The sequence below is a fragment of the Dipodomys merriami genome, unplaced genomic scaffold, assembly GCF_024711535.1.
Source record: "Dipodomys merriami isolate MVZ:Mamm:240054 unplaced genomic scaffold, mDipMer1.0.p SCAF_582, whole genome shotgun sequence".
NCBI lineage: Eukaryota > Metazoa > Chordata > Mammalia > Rodentia > Heteromyidae > Dipodomys > Dipodomys merriami.
In genome coordinates this window covers 102,849-121,298 of record NW_027206160.1, presented here as the reverse complement: position 1 = coordinate 121,298, position 18,450 = coordinate 102,849, and positions in this window count along the sequence as shown.

Below are 18,450 nucleotides of genomic sequence, written 5' to 3'. Positions count from 1 at the left end.
TTGTTTTACTCCTTTTGAAATAATGTATGGACACCCTCCACCCATTATCCCTACCCTTCAGACTGAATTGCTTGCTGATTTGGATGATATTGAATTTCTGTGTAAGCTTGACTGCAGATGGTGCATAAGAGGATGTGGACCCAGCTTAGAGCATTATATGATTCTGCTTCTATTCCTACCCCCCGCCATTTGTTTAAACCAGGGGACTGGGTGTTTGTTGGAAGACACAACCTGATATTTCTGGAACCACAGTGGAAGCGAACTTACATGGTGCTACTGGCTACACCTACTGCCCTTAAGGTGGATGGCATTGCTGCTTGGATCCACTGCTCCCACCCCAGACCAGCAGATCCCTTTGACCTGGACAACCGTGGGGAAACATGGGAAGTCTCCAAGCATCCTATCCAACCACTGCATAAAACTCAAGAAAAAAATGAGCTGATTATTATTGGTATTGTTGTTTAATAGTATGGCTAAGGTCAGTTACGGACCATACCCATTCAAGATCAAGAGCTGTTGGAGTTTAGTTTGAGGCTGGAGCCACAAGACCATAAGTCAAGGGGGGGAATGAAGGGTTAAAGTTTTGAGGCAGTGACCACTTGTTGCTTGTTTCTAGCAGAGCAACATGTGGTGGTAATCTAAGCACCTGGTTGGTTGTGTGCCTTTATAAACCCTGCAAAACTTTAGCTCGGGGTTCTCCTCCTAGGCTCCGCTGTGTTGGAGTGTAGGATGAGACCCGAGCTGCAGCCCGTTTAAATAAAACCTTAAAACAGCTGTAAAGTCTGACCCTCGGTGGTCTTTTTGGTGGGGGTCCTGTGACTGGGGTATAACAATGTTTCCATTTTTCTGTAGTACTCCTCGAGATTTAGACTAAGGGTTTGTGTGGAGTGGCTCCTCAGTGAATTCCTGAGGAAACCATTTGAAGCCTTCTCAGGAGAACGCCATTCAAGCCAGCAGAGCAGGAGAGTCTCTGAGACTATTTTCTCCAATAAACCACCAGAGAACCAGAAGTGAAGCAATGGCCCAGAGGGTAGAGCTCCAGCTTTGAGAGAGAAAACTGAGTAGGAGATACAATCCAGACCAGGCAGGAAAGCCTGGGAATTGCTTAGGTCCAATTAACTACCAGCTGGCAGGAAGTGGAGCTGTGGTGGTGGTAGAGACTCAGCCTTGAGCAAAACAGCTCAGGAACACATCGGGCCCTGAGTTTAAATCCTGGGATGACCAAAAAACATTCAAAAAGAGAAGGCCAAGTTTATGTATCAGTGCCCTACCTACTTATGTGTGTATATATATTACCATCCATAGTGCAAACTCTGCTTTTATTTACTGGTTTATTTTTCAGATATGCTAGTTGTACATACTGCATCATTCTCTTCATTTCAGGCCCATTGCTTTTCTCTTCCAGGGTTCTAGGCCTGTGTCTTTATATGATGCACACTGAAGCTCTCAGCAGCCTTTATTTACATTTTATTATGAGGGCAACCCAGGAACAATCACAAATCTGGCAAGGGAAGAGATCAGGTTTCTTAGAAGTAACCGGTATTCAGAAAATTAAACTTGAGAACATAAAATGGTAGCATACTTATGTAAAAACTACCATTAAGAAAAAAATGAAGGAGCTGGGAATATGGATTAATGAGAGAGTGTTTGCCTAGCATGCAAGAAGCCCTGGGTTTAATTCCTCAGGCACCTGTACACAGACAAAGCCAGAATATGTGCTGTGGCTCAAGTACCAGAGTGCTAGAGACAATTCCCAGGCCTTGAATTCATCCCAACAACTGGCAAAGAGATAGCTACCTAGGTAGGATGGTAGGTAGATAGATAAAAAGAAATAGAGAGAGAGAGAGAGAGAGAGAGAGAGAGAGAGAGAGAGAGAGAGAGAGAGAGAGAGAGAGAGAGAGAGAGAGAGAGAGAAAGAAAGAAAGAAAGAAAGAAAGAAAGAAAGAAAGAAAGAAAGAAAGAAAGAAAGAAAGAAAGGAAGGAAGGAAGGAAGGAAGGAAGGAAGGAAGGAAGGAAGGAAGGAAGGAAGGAAGGAAGGAAGGAAGGAAGGAAGGAAGGAAAGAAAGTTGATAGATGAATCTGTTTTTGACGTCAGAAGGAAAGAAGGGAACATTCCCAGTCATGAGGCTTTCTGCAGTGCGCCAGGACACCAGCATCGCCTTCACACAAATGCAGAGCAGGATGACTGTTTCTGTCCGACTTCTCAGGCATCCAAGAGCCCCAGAGTCAAGAGGGCAGAGCCAGGTTCTAACTCAGGTGCTTGGAGACAGAAGAGAAATGGTCCTGCCCCTCCTTGGACTGGGGATTTGCATTAATGATGTATAGAATGAAGTAAGGAGAATGGACTGGCAGAGATAGAAGGGCCTTCAAACTTGACAAATTGAGAGTCAAAAACCTACTCCCTGAGACCAGAGAGCAGGGTTTTCTACTCTGTTCCTCCCCTCTCCAGCACTAGACTGGCTCTCTATTGGTAATCTAAAGATAGCCTGAGGCTCCCTTCACATGAGGAAGGAAGGTTAATTAATCAATGTTTGAAGAGAGTGAGAAAAGCCTGATCCTGCTGTAACTCTAACAAATGTTTCAGGTTGCCCCCATTGCTGGCTGTGCCTGGAATGAATGAAGTGGTTTTGCAGCTCACTTCCGTGATGAATGTGTATATTCTGCCTCCTAATCCTGGAGGCCTAGTTCTCTGCACCTAGCCTGGCTTTTGAAACTGTTTGCTGTCCTTCAAATACAGTGTTACACTGGAGTTCTTCCTGCTAACAGAGTTAGGGCTTGGATCCTGAGAACTTCATTTGAACCCTGATTGGGTCAATAATATTTCTTTCCTTCTTCTGTAGCTCAAGAACTCCAAAAACATTTAGAGTGCAAGTAACTTCTCATCACCAAGTGAAACATGAATTTCTTAAGCATCTGACCTTTCAGAACAGGAAATCAAAATGTCCTAGACTTCCCTGCCTTGGCTGGTTTCACCCTATGAGAGACCTCAGCCTCCTGAGCAAGCTTGATGGGCGTGAGGTATTGGTTCTCTGCTAGGGTCAGAACTGTAATGACATTGACAATACAAGTCAACTGCTTATCACAAAGTGCTTGGGGAGCATATTAAGACTTTCAACAATGTGCCTTTCAGAACCCTGTAGGACATAAGTTTATAATGCTAGAGTCTGAGAGGCTGGGCTTATTGATGTGCTACACTTGAACCTTGAGGTCTGACTCCAATTCTGGTGTACATCAGCATTCATTTTCCTAAAAATATTTTCATAAGTAGCAAATAGGAAAAAATAGGAAATAATAACAAAATAATAGGAAAAATAGCAAAAAAATTATTTTGATTATCCCTCAATCTTTTTCCAGTTGTGTGTCTCAAACTGAAGCCTGGGTGCTGTCTCTGAGCGCTTCAGCTTAAGGCAAACACTCTACCACTTGAGCCACAGTGCCACATGGGGTTTTTTGATGGTTCATTGGAGGTAAGAGTCTAACAGGCTTTCCTTCCCTAGGCTGTCTTCAAACTGTGATCTTCAGATCTCAGCCTCCTGAGAAAGTAGGTTTCCAGAGCCACTGGAATCTGGAGTATTGTTTTTGCCAGACCTGGAGCTTGAAATTAGGGCCTGGATACTGTCTTTGAGCTTCGTTTTCTCAAGGCTAGCACTCTATCAATTGAGCCACACCACAGCTTCTGGCTTTTTCTGAGTATGTAGCACTGAGGATTCAAACCCTGGCATTCATGCATGCTGAGCAAGATCTCTACCACTAAGCCACATTTCCAGACCCAACCTTACGATTTTATCCCTCAACTTGCCTATCCACAAGAAAAGGCTTCTGAGTATAAATCATCTAAACAAATCCTTATAGGAAGTTGTCCAAAGATAAATAAGACAAAACTCATACTGGGGACAGACTCTAACCAAATGATGACTTGACAAATGCCTCCATTTAATTAAGTATTATATTTCAAAACTTAATAAAGTATTAATGAAAATTAGTCAATGTACTGAATTATTGTGTATAATTTTATAATATATATACACAACATAATAAATATTATGTGTATAATAATACTAAATACAATAAACAATAAAATGAGTAAAATGAAAATTAAATACAAAATTAATAATAATCATAATATGAAATATACATACATATTTACCTATATATCTTATATTACACATGTACACAAATATTTTTTCTATTGCAGGGTCTTAATTCAGGCCCTGGGAACTCTAACTTGAAAATCTTTTCCTCAAGGACAGGGATCTTAGCCTTCACCCAAGGTGCAAAAGAGTTACATGGACAGTGAGCTCAAATCACAGCAATGGCAGAAATACTGGCCCCAGTTCCAAGACAGTGACTTAATATTTGTAACAGAAACAGTTATGTTTATTCAGTTACATACTGAACACTGAAAAAAAATCAGTATAGAATTTTGTACAGCTGTTCAGACATACATCCCTTAACTCCAAAGTGCTTTTTGAGCACTACATAATTTTTTGTACGTTTTTTATTTTAAAAATGTTGTACAAATGGGTCACAGTTACATGAGCAAAGTAATGAGTACATTTCCTATTGAGCATTGTTGCCTCCTCGTTTGTTTTTCCCCTACCATTCCTTCCCTCCCATCTTCACAACTAACTTCCCTGGTGAGGTCAGTGACTTATTTATTTTAGGCTTGGCATGGGGATTGAACTCAAATATTGGCAACTCTGCGCATTCTGTCACATTGCTACGGATTCATCAAAACTCTGAGTTCAAATCCCAGGCTATTAAAGAAAACTGGCAGAAATTCTAAACCAAGGAGCTTTATTATTTCAATTTAGTTAGTTAATTAATTAATCAATTAGTTAGTTAATTAATTTTGCCAACCATGGGGCTTGAACTCAGGTCATGGTAACTCTGACTCAGCTTCACTCTCCCTAGGCTGGGGTGCAGCCTCGAGACCCAAAGCTGATCCTGGGACCCTAGGCCCAGGGGGCTTGCAGAAGGAAAAAAAGCAGAACAGCACAAAAAGTGGGGAGCTGTAGAGGACTCAGGGTTTTACAATTTTTTCTTTACATGGTGACCATCCTGGGTCTGAATGATATGGTTTCAAATTGGACCTGGCCTGCCATTGCTGATGGCTGGCAGGCTATCAGGGAAGCCATAAGCCAACATGTCAACATAGGCCCTCGGTTCAAATCCTTATCCTTACATTTACCAATGGCAGGAGATCACAAGAGACTCGTTCCTATGCATAAGATTACAGATTGAAAGAGTAGTTTATGCATTTGTCTAGTCTAAGATTGGATTCAATAATCCTAGGATGCTGATTGACCTTAATTAATAGTTTATTAAGCATGAAAAGAATAATATTGTTTCAATTGAGATATAATAAATACCTAAGAGTTGGTAGGAACGTAGTAGATGTCATTCAGTTATAGATAGACAGCTCTGGAACTCTTTAACAATATATATTTATTTGTATACCACCTCTGCCTAGCCATGTATTGCTGTTTTGGCTAAACTTGGGGCTTGATCTCAGTGCCTGGGAACCACCTGACAGCTTCATTGGCTAGAGGCTTCTGTGCTCACCCTCACCCAATCATGAATTGGGCCTGCTAGTCCCTGAGTTCAGATCCAAGCACTGACAAAAATTTAATCTTTGAGTAAGAAGCCGAGTGTGACACATGTTTTCCTTTTCTGGGAGAGTCCAGGGTGTCAGACATGATAGAGAACACATCTACAAATCTAGATGGTATGTGATATGATGTAAAAATTGTAATAAGTGGATAAATGGTATAGGTGTCATTAAAGACAATAAAATAAATTGTAAATAAATGGATAAAAAAAGAAATAAAATGAATAAGAACACTAAACGTGATATGGACTGAACATCTGTATGGAAGTATAAATCCTACCACACCAAACACAGTATCTACTGAACATCTGTATGGAAGTATAAATTCTATCTCTAATATTTATATAAGGAGTATGTTTTCCATGCCTGAGGCTTGAATTCAGCCCACCCCCATGAGAAAGCAATGGCAGGAAATCCTGAGAAACTGGTTTCTGGACCAGGAAAAGTCATGGAATGTGATCGATCTCATCGAATGAGTATTTCATGCATGATGTGACTAGGAAAATGATAGGCAAGACTCATGGGGTATCACTTATTTGTAAAGAAGTGTTGATTAAGTGTGACAATAATCGTCAGAGTCATGAAATGAAGACATCTGGAAAGATCCAAGAATCAGTATACACATGGTAGATTGGATTCCATCACAGGTTATCGTCTCTCCTAATCTATACAAATGTGTACTCATTTGCATACTACCTTCAACTTATGAATGGATGACTACTGTGTACCCTCCTCCCCCCCACCTGGGGGTCCATCTCAGGTCCTGGGAACGGCCTTAGTCCTTAGTAGCTCACAGGCTGGTGTGCTCACATGAACCCATTCGTCAGTTGGGTCTGCTAGGGCTTGAGTTCAAATCCCAGCACTGCCATAAGATTCACCTTGATTTGAGAAGCCAATCGATCCACCTGTTTTCCTGTCCTGTGAAAATCCTCGGTCTCAGCAAGGATGGAAATTCTATATAGACAACTCTATAGGCATTCGAATAGGTTGTTATCCATGTCAGCATAGTTATATCTATCACCATACTCAATAAAATACACATTACATCCATGAATAAGACACAAAATAAAAAGAATAACTACACTGAATGCAAATGCATACCAAACTTGTAGGTAAAGAGAGATCCTATGTTTAAAAAAGGCGGGCTTGTTATTTTGTCCAGTACTGGGGCTTCAAATCAGGCCCTTGATGAGGCCTGACATTCTAGTCTTCAAGGATGGTGAGATTTCCCTACCCCAAAGTGCAACAGAGCTACCCAGACCTCAATTCAAATCCCAGCACTGACAAAAGTTTCATTCTGTTGTCAGAAGCCAGTCGTTGAACATGTTTTCCTCTCCTGTGAAAGAACCGGGCTTTCACTAGGATGTAGAATGCATAGGAAACCATATAACTATGGGAACAGATTGTCATCCATGTCAGCACAGTATACCTGTCACCATACTCAGTAAAATACACAATAACTCCATGAATTAGACACAAATTAAGGAGAAGTGCACCGAATGCAAGATGCTACCAACACATGTATGTAAATATAGATCCTATATTTGAATTACGAATTTATGACTATCTGGACCTCCCTGAGACTCGATGTCAGTTCCTAGGAATGGCCTATCTCCTTCGTTGCTCACAGGCTGGTGTCCTCACCTTGACCATTTCCCCAATTGGGCCTGATGGAGTGTGAGTTCAAAACCCAACACTGCCAAAAGATGAATCCTGATGTGAGAAGCCCATTGATTCATCTGTTTTCCTGTCCTGTGAAAGTCCTGGGTCTCAGCTTGGATGGAGAATGCATAGGAAACCCTATAGCCAGGGCAATAGGTTGTCTTCCATGTAAGTTCTGTTATATCTGTTACATTATTCAGTAAAATACACAATACTTACATAAGACAGAAAATAAGGAGAAAAGTACTCCAAATGCAAGATACTGTCCACACATATATGTAAATATAGATCCTATGTTTAAATCATTAGTTTATGACTATCATGGCCCACCCTGGGGATCAATGTCAGATCCTAGGATGGCCTAACACCTTTGTTGCTCACAGGCTGGTGTGGTCACCTTGAACTATTCACCAATTTGTCCTGCTAGGCCCTGAGTTCAGATCTCAGCACTACCAACAACTGGATCATGCAGTAAGAAGCCAAGTGTGAAACTTTTTTCCTTTTCTCTGAGAGTCCTGGGTGTCTGGCATGATGGAGAACATGTCTACAAATTTAGATTCCATGTTAAGAATGAAAACAATAACATTAATTATATGGAGGCATTATAAATACCCAAGAATTGGTAGGAATGTAGTCTATATAACTGAATAATGTATAGACATCTCAGGCACTCTATAAAGATATACATTTACTACCATCTGTATGTCAATCTGTTCTTATTTTGTCAACTGCTGGGGCTCGATCTCAGGTACTCGGGACTGCCTGTCAGCTCAATTTGCCACAGGATGGCAGGCTGACACTCACCCATTCATGAATTGGGCCTTGAAGGCTGTGAGTTCAGATGCTAGCACTCCCAAAAAATGAATCGTGTAGTAAGAAGCTGATGATGGCACATGTTTTCCTTTTCTGTGAAAGTCCTGGGTGTCAGGAAGGACGTGCAATACATATGCAAACCTATATCCTATGTAATCAATGTAATCACTGTTCTATGTGTCATAATAGTTAATAAAATGAGTAGTCAGTACATGAATAAAACAAAAAATAAAATAACTACACTGAATGCAATATGGAGTCAACATATGTTTAAAAATATAAATCATATATTTAAAATGTAAACAAATAGTATGTTTTCTAGTTGTGGGCCTCGATTTCAGGCCTAAAAAACAGACTTGAATTTCTTAAATTCAAGGAGGCAAGCTTCCCCTTCCCACAAAGTGCAACAGCAGGGTTACCTAGACCATGAGTTCAAATCCCAGTCCTGGCAGAAAAAAAATGGCATCTCGATGCTATGTGATGTCCAATTCGTAGGTATTTCATTTGGCCTCCATTTAATGAAGGTGATTGTTTAAATGCTTCATAAAGTATTAATTAATATAGACCAGTGTCCTATTATGTAATTGTGTATACTTTTATCCTCGAATCATTCAAGTACTGCCCATTTAATCATGACATACATCACATTCCTTTGGTAATCATATGAATAGGAATGAATTTCATAGGATCTCCTGCCATTTGTTGGTGGCAGCCCAGGATTCAAGCTGTGGGCTCCAGCTCCTACCACTTAAACCTGAGGATAGGGAACTCACAGGTCTGTCCAAGATCACCAGCAAAACCAGGCATCAGTGGCTCTCAGCAGTCCTCCTTAAAACTTACAAGGCTGTGAAAGGAAGATCATGGTCAAAGTCACCCTAGGCAAGACAGTCCTTGAGACTCCTGTCCAACTTGTGCCATCAAAGACAGAAGTAAAGCCGTGTGGCTCCAGTGGTAGAGAGCTAGCCTTGATCAAAAACAACTCACAGATTGTGCCCTGATCCTGAGTTCAAGATCTGGGAACAAACAGACATACACAACAATCTGTGCAGCCATCCGGCTAAAGTGGGTCACTCTCTTGTCCCCCAATGGATTGGACAGAGTTCCCTGGGAAAGGGGCTGCCTTCATTTTGACTCCACCCATTCTGCCTGCATCAGAAGATTCCAGCCACACCTCTATTGTTTCATGGTTCTTTCTGACCAATGGGATACAAGAATGGTGGCCACGCCCACATTCCTTGCTGCCCAGTAGCACCTTGATTCACTCTGTTTGTTGACAACACTACCTCCCCTCTGACCCGGACCTCGCCTCCCCTGTACCCCACAGTCTGGCCCATGCCCTGCCACAAATGTGCCCCAGGGGTGGGGGTGGGGGTTGACCCGAGGATGCCACCCCCATCCCCAGCGACTAGTGTCCAGGATACGGGGAGATGCAGGTTGGGTGAGGAGTGGGCGCCAAAGATCCCCTGGCCTGGAGCAGTGGGAGCCACACAGCAGCACATCTGCGCCCTTCCACTCCATGGTGGGAGCCCAGTGGCTTTAGTCAGAGGTGGGGAGCAGCATGTCTACACCTGCCTTCTGGGTTTTTTTTCCTTTTTTTCTGGGGATGGGAGGTGTTGGATGCAGAAGATAGACACCCTTGCTGTGTGAGCCCTTGTCTTCTGTGCTCAGTCAAACTTTCACCTGAAGACAGAGAGACAGAGAGAGAGAGAGAGAGAGAGAGAGAGAGAGAGAGACAGAGACAGAGACAGAGACAGAGACAGAGACAGAGACAGAGACAGAGACAGAGACAGAGACAGAGACAGAGACAGAGAGACAGAGAGACAGAGACAGAAACAGAGACAGAGACAGAGACAGAGAGATAATCTTTTTCCTTGTACAGCCTGACTGTGCTCAGGTGAGTGATCAGTTGGCAAATTGCAGGTACTGCATGGAGGAGTCTTCTGTCACCTGTCTGGATGTGTGTGTGTGTGTGTGTGTGTGTGTGTGTGTGTGTGTGTGTGTGTGTGTGTGTAGAATTGGGTTGTAACAAGGAGGCTGAATGCTTTGGTAACTTCTACCTGTTATCTTTGGGGTATGTATGGGCTTCACACCTGAGGTCTGGGGGCCAGGATGGGTGAGAGGCTTGAAGGGGACACAGCACAGTTAAATTACAAGAACAAGGGATCTGTGTGCAATGGAGCTGTGTACTCCCTTGGGCCTGGTTGGTGGCAGTGGGAGCTTGGGAGGATCTGGGAGTGTGGCCTGCAGGGGATGGCTTCCCAGGAGGACAGAGAGCATGGCCAACTCTTAGTAAGGATATGAGTTCTGCTAGTATGGAGCGCAACAGCATAGGTCAGTCTCTGGGTCTTCTCATAATGATGTCTGATGGGCAAGGCCAACCCTATTTTAAATCTTGAGCTGTGATCTTCAGATCTCAGCGTCCTGAGTACCTGTATTATAGGCATGAGCTTCTGGCACTGGGACTCTAGTTCTTTTTGGTATATTAGGGTTTGACCTCTTAGCCTTAGGCTTGCCGGTCAAGTCTTCTACCATGTGAGTCAAGCTTTTCTGTCTTGGGCATTTCTGAGATGGAGAATTAATATATGCTCATTCTGGGCTGGATCATGGTCCTCCGATCTGTGACAGGCCTGAGCCACGAGGCCTGTTCTTCTGTAGTTGGGATGGTAGATATGTAGCGACATGCTCAGTCATTGGTTTAGATGGATTGTTCCAAACTCAGTCCACGGCAGCCAATTCTTGACCAGAGGTGAATCTCTGGGTTGGGCCTCAACCATTGGACTTCAATCTCTTCATTGGACAGTTGTAAGGAAACAAGGGATTGATACAGAGGGATCTCTGGAGCAGGGACAGGCACAGAGGGAGGGGCCATCTGATACTGTTTTTGGCAATTCTGTGAGCATATGATAGGAAGATACCCGGAAAGATCTCAGATGGTGTGTGTTATTAACAGTGCAACAGTTATGGGATTATGAAACAAAACATGGCTCTCTTTCTTTATTACTCTATCCCCATGAGTAACAGGATCCTTCACTTTGTTCAGTTTTGAAGCTGGGGAAACTGAGGCATAGAGAAGCCGGGTGACCTACTAATGACTCCCAGCTGACAGGAAGCTCGGCCTGACTTCTCTGCCATGCTCCCTAGGACAATGGGTGCTATTCAGTCCACTTCTTGTGGTGGGAAGTCCACTTCTTTTCAGTCATGAGGCTTGAATTTTGGGCCTAGGGCAGCTCCCTGAGCTCCTCAGCTCAAAGCTACCACTCTACCACTTGAGTCACAGCACCACTTTGGAGATAAGAGTCTCACAGGTGTTCCTGCCCAGGCTGGCTATAAACCACATTCTTCATATCTCAGCTTCCATTGTACTTAGGATTATAGGCCTGAGCCACCAGCACCTGGCTTAAGTGTAATTCTGACCTTCTTTCGTTCGCTTTCTCTCTCAGGAATTGATTCAATGGGTGCTGGAGGAGGTGGTCCAGCATCCCCATGTGGCTGGAACCAAGGTGGTCCTCTCATTCTCGAGGTAGGCTGTGGGTCAGGAGCTGTCTCGCTCAGTCTGTTGTACCAGCTCCATGAGGTAAGTCCCTCTGTGCCCTGGCTACACTGTGACAGTTATCCATTGTCCATCTAGCCTTACTGGACTCAAGTACTGTGTTCAATGCTCTTTTCTAGCAAAAATTCCTGGCTAAAATTATGATACAGAGTTATAGAATGAAAATGTAATGCCATCTTAAGAAAGTCATTTAGGGTTCTGGGAATGTGGCTTCATGGTATGGTGATTCCCTAGCATGCATAAAACACTGGGTTCAATTCCTCAGTACTACATAAATTGAAAAGGAAACACTGGAAGTGGTCCTGTGCCTCAAGTGGTGGAGGGTTAGCCTTGAGGAAAAAAAAAACGCTGAAGAATAATTCCCAAGCACCGAGTTTCAGCCCCAGGACTGCCAAAACAACAGCAACAACAACAATGAACATTTAGTTAGTAAATGCGAAATAAAGAACCCATACTTGGAATATATAATTGCTCCTTCCATACTGATACCTGACAATAGTTCCTAATACATGTACTTTACCTATGTAAGGATACTGTGTTGAAAAAAATGTTTTGTTCATTGGGTCACAGCAATTAATGCTAGGAATGTGCTTAGATGTCAGGTGAAGATTAATTCTGGAAATTCAAATATTCCAGGCTTTTGAGTGGGGTCACTGCTAATCACAATGAGAAGGATAGTGTAAGTGAGATTCAGAAACTATTTTGGCCAGTCATCTTACAAAACAGGCAGAGGCTAATTAACAGTTGTGACAGAAGAGAAGGAATAACGCCAGATGGAAAGAATAAATGATAGTAACTAAGGTATAGCAGAAACCGTTCTAGGGAACCATTTTTGCTTATTAAAGAACTAGTTATCAACTAGGCTTATTCCTCATTGCCTTCGGCATTCAAAATCTCCTAGGCTAGTTCTTAATCTCTTTGTGATGAATGTATCTCCTTCTATGCTGATCTTTCATACCTGATCTCCTTTGCTTTCTAAAAATCTGTATTGCTGTATTTATCTATGAACATTTCCTAATACTAAATACACCTACAAAGATGAAAGAGGATGCTAATATAAGAGTCCCATAGCTCATGAGTCATTTATGTAACAAAATGGAAGAGGACATATTTATTGCTACCTTAATTATTCTGGAAAGCTGCAATGTCACATCATATGGTTCATATTTCCATTCTTTGTCTACATAGTGACATTAAGTGCACATAAATGCAAATATGAGTGGGGTGCTGGTGGCTCATGCCTGTAATCCTAGCTACTCAGGATGTTGAGTCCAGAGGATTGTGGTTCAAAGCCAGCCTGGTCAGGAAAGTCCATGAAACCCTTATCTTCAATTAACCCCAGAAACCCGGAAGTTGTGCTGTAGCTAAAGTGGTAGAGTGCTCAAGTTGTGCTGAAGAGCTGAGAGACAGTGCCCAGGATTAAGTTTCAATCCCCACAACCAACAAAAAAGTGCAAATATAGGTTTAAGTTTCCCCCAAAGGAATGATGAAATCAATAGTAATCTTCCCAAATGATTTAGTAGTGCACCTACTTTTACTGAGTTATTTGTTATGGCTTCTTTGCTAAACATATTCTCTTCTTTAAAAATTGTCAACTATTAGCTTTATAATAAACTTCATCTAATATTTCTAGGTTCAAAAGAGAAGTCCATAGAGTTGATGTCACTTAGCTTTCTTACTGTCTTAGTTCAAAGCCAACCCAGGCAAGAGAGTCTGTCAAACACTTATCTGTAATTAAACACCAAAAAAGCCAGAAGTGGAGTTTTGGCTCACGCAGTGGAGTACTAGGTTTGGGCCAGGTAGGAAATAAAGACAACTGTTCAGGGACAGGGGCCAGTCTCTAAGTTCAAGCCCCAGAACCAGCACAAACTAAACAAACAAGCAAATAAAACAAAACCTGGGTATTTCTTTGGGACTCTCCTTAAAATAGTGGTGGTCTGAGAAGAGGCTGCTTTTGCTGATCATACTCACTGGATCCTGATTTTTGGGAATTGTTATTGCTATGGAAAACTCAAGACCAGACTAAATGAATTGAAAACTGATTCCTGCAACAAGAGAATCATCTCAGGAGTGAAACATCCATCCATAAGACACTTTAAAACCTCCATGTCTTTGCTTCTTTGCAGTAGAACACTTTTAAAGTTATTTCCTTTTGTTCTATGCCTGCCTTCAAATGGCATATTGTTTCCTTTTGCAAAACTCTCAACCAGAAGTTTACAGACAAGTTTTATATGAGTAAAGGACACACTCAAAAAAGTCAGGGACAGAGTTTCCTTCCAGCCTTGGATTCTTTTCTTGACCAGTACAAAGGAATGCAATAGTTAACTTGAACTTTGTCATTTCTCTATGTTAAATTCCTCTCCTGGGATCAGTTTCCACATCCAGTAGCAGTTTCTTCCACTTACTTCCAGTAACAATTTATGGTGCTGCTCCAGAAAAAAATGAATGTTTTCTGGCTTCATTGAAATAGCACAAAGACACTTTTGGACATGAGGTAACACGTGTTTCAGAGACCACTTAGTAAAGACAAATGCAATTTAAATTGCTTATAAATACATTATCCATGAGAATATTTTGTTCAAACTTCTCATGTGCTCTGTAAATTAAGGTGAATTTTAAATGGTAAGAAGGTTCTCAGATAATTTTTTGTGAGTCTATATGCTGTGCATTAATTTCCCAACTGTACATGAGTTAACCGTAAAAGAAACAATAGCAATTATAGGAGAAAAAGTTCTGTGTTTATGTATAAGTGTTCAATACAATATACAAGACTCTACAAATAAAAAATTGAAACAATAAAGCCAAGTCCCATATGTAGATTTATGGGAGTGATATAGAGAAAGCATTACCCCTAAGTGGAACATGAAGCATGAGGCCACTCCCTTTCTAAATCACGCTTGCTAATCATGTAAATGTGCAAAAAGGAGAATGGAAGAATGATTCTTTTTCCAATGCAAGTCACATATGGGAGAACAGACTTAACTGGAAAAAAAGAGTCTATCTTGAGGGAACAGGAATTATACTAGCAATGAACCTGGTGGCTAAGATCACATTTCTTGTTCTTTCCTTTTCTTATATTCCTTTTTATTGTTGTTGTTTTTCGTGGCACTTGGAATATGGGACAGGGAGCTGTCCCTCTGAAACGCAGCTCAAGGCTAGTGCTCTTCCACTTGAGCTGCAGTGCCGCTTCCAGTTTTCTGGTAATTATTGGAGAAAAAGAGTCTCCAGGACTTTCCTACCCGTGCTGACTTTAAAACCCAATCCTCAGATCTCACAAAAACTTGGTTTATGATCACATTTCTAACAGTGTACACCCAGGATATGTAATGTATATGTTCATCTAACTTTATATGAATTCTTGAGTTAAAAATCTGGGCTACAGTTAGACTTTACACTCACAAAAGTGTTTGAAGTTTAAAAGTTGATACTCCTAGAAAAATAAAACCTAAGAATGTAAAGGAGTCTGGGAGGTTCAATTTGCATTTAGCTTGGACAGTATAGGCTTTGAGACACTACCTATAATTAACCAGCCAAAGCTGGGATACCAGTCACGAGCAAGATTGCTGAATTACAGCTTTAAGTTTTTGCATACATACATACATACAAACATACACATACACACAGAGGCACTTATAGGTGCACACAAAAATACATAAATGAAACAACTCTCAGAATATGTAGAAAAGTTAGAAAACAATAGAAAATTGGTCCTTAGTAAGACTAGAATCAAGTGATAATTTTTTTATATTAGAAAGCCCTCAAGTGAACTTTCCCCCAGAAGTTGAGAATATTACATAGGTTGGGACCAGAGATAGTAAGAGAGTCAAGCAATCATTCTTAACGGGATAGGATACATAGTGGAATGAATCAGGGAAGCCTGCAGGTGCATCCAAAAATGTTCATATCCTGTGTCAAATGTTAAAACACCTTTGAAAATAGTACATAAACAGTCTGAGCAGTCAGTCTAGTGGATTAAATCATAGGAGAAGTTCAGAATTTCTAGTCTGTTTCTAGATTAAATAAACAAACTATGGCAGGGCAATGTGATACAAGCCTGGAATTCTAGCACTCAGACAAGAGATAAGAGAGTGGAATTACATAATGATACCTTCCCTGGACCAGATAGAATAATTTTGTCTCAGTAAAACTAACCAAACAACAAGAAAGGAATACACAGTTGGAAGTTTGGCCTAATTTTGTCATTATGTTTTGAGAAGTCAAGTTTCCTATTGAATGCACCTCATATATATCCTCACTTATGTTTTAAATGCTCTCATCATTACAGAACATTCGTAGATGCAAAAGAGCTCATGTTTCCCATCCCTCATTCTGTTGGATTCCAAATAAATGTTGAAGGATTACAAAAGCTTAAGACTGGAGAAATAGCAAAGTTCGTCTAATGTAGGATTTTGTAGACCTTGTTAAATTAGAATTTAGATTTAAAATATAGTTTTTGGATTTGTTTGTAATTTCATATTCTATAGGATACTACAAAATTCTTTCAAAGTAGAGGGATTAATTGAAAAATTCACAAATAATTCTGGCATTCTATTTGCCTAGATATTCTTTCACGACAGTTATAATTAGAACATAGTTAATAGATAATTTGCAGAGTTCATGTATACCATGTTAATATGAATAATCTAGACAGAGTTGCCAAAAATGGATGACATTAATTTATACATTTAGAAAAACCAATTTTTCAAGGTTTGGTTTAATATGGTATGAAGAGAGTAATTGTGTGACATCTTCTTTCTTCTACCTATATGTACCACAGGAAGCCATTTCCTTATTTACGTGCCTCTGTATACATAGAGAAAAATGCTAGGTTTGGGGTTTTTTTTCAGTTTTTTTTTTATTGATTCATCGTAGAACTTGAACTCTTGGCATGGACAGGGTCTCTGATCCTGTTTATGCTCAAGGCTCAAGCCCTACCACTTCAACCTCAGTGCCACTTGAGTCTGGATTTTGCAGAGAAGTTTTTTGGAGATAAGATTCTAAGAAACCTTCATGCCTGGGTGGGCTTTGAATCATAATTTTCCTATCTTAGCATACTGAATATCTATGATATTTAAAAAAATCTAAATATAAATAATATTTGCAAGTGTTCTGATCTCAAGATTACCAGTGGAGGAAAAATGATGCCGCTCAGTTTATTGTGGTGTTCTTTTCAGAACAAGGAGGGTGTCACATTAGCAGAGGTGTAGTATTTTTTCAAAATAGAGATAAGGTATTCATAATGTGAATTAAGGAATTTTAAGGTGTCCCTTATAAGTTGGAAACTGTTGGGCTAGGATGACTTTATGGCATAAATCTTGGGATTGATGGTCATAGACATAATAGCTTACTCTTATAAACAATTGCTTACTCTTGAAGAATTAATTATTACACATGCTTCACAGTTTTATCCTCTACAAGAATGTGGCTATTTTTCTGTTTACTTCTCAATCTGGACACCCCATTGGAAACTGCATCTATTGCAGAATTAATTAACATGCAAACAGGTACTGTTTTGAATCTCTTAGGAATGTTGAGAATTTAAAAATGAGTAGTTGTTAGTCATAGGAATTTTGAAGAACACATATATTCTGTCCTCTTTAAAAACTTACTTACTTTTAAAATTATGGGTTTCCATAGTATTAAACTGGGTCCCGTCGTGGGGCCTGAACTCTGGGCCTGGACGCTGTCCCTCAGCTCTTCAGCTCAAGGCTAGCGCTCTACCACTTGAGCTTCTGGCTTTTTTCTTTTTGCTTATGTGGTGCTGAGAAATCGAACCCAGGGCCTCAGGCATGCAATGCAAGCGCTCTACCACTGAGCCATCTTCCCAGACCCTGTTTTCTGTTTTAGAATGAGAAAGTACTAAATTTATTCTTTTTTGAAAAATTTGGCAAGTATATTGTGAAAATAGTGTCTAGTTGGATAACATTCAAGTTGATGAACCTCTGATAAATAAGGGGTAATTAACTCAAATTAGAAACCAAATATTATTGATTTTTAAAATGTTACTACATAAAGAATAATATTTACTGTGTCAATACAGTAAAATTACATTTTACACAGCTTATTTTTTCAATTTTATTACCAAATTGATGTATAGTGACTTTACACTAATTGTAAGGTAGTGAATAAAAGTCATTTCAAACTTGTTATCCCTCCCTCATTTTTCTCACAGTTGTCCTTCACCCCTTCACCCCTCACAAGTTGTAAAGTACATTTCCAACATATTGTCTTGTGAGTATTGCTATTGCATTGGTTTGCCTTTTGTCCTTTGTCTCACCATTGTCTCACCATACAGCAGGGATAAACCATAGGGGAAAACCCCAAAGAAAACAGAAATCACATAGTTCATCAAAAACAACAACCACAAATGAAAAAGAAATCTGGTTCCATATCTTGGAATTCATTTTGCTTAGCATCAGCTAATATGGTTACATATATGCATAACAAAGCCACTGGAAAATAATAGCTGCATGGATACTATATCATGAAAACAACATGTTAACATTTTGATGGTAAAGGTGGAATTAGGATTGGTGAATTTGCGGTTCTGATAAATGATTTTCAACAGATTTAAATTTATGACAGGTAAAATTGAATAGTTCAAAATTTTTAATAACTTAGCCTATTAAGAAAATTTAAAATTGCCTGGAAGAATAGGCTCTCATGCAAAGAAATCCAAGGAGACTTAGTAGAGAGGGAGCAATATGGATGAAGATGGCTCTTTTTCAAACTAAACAAACAAACATCAGAAACCTTGCTGTAAATCCTGTAGGTTCCCTTGGAATTGTCCTTACCCAGGAACTATATTCTCACT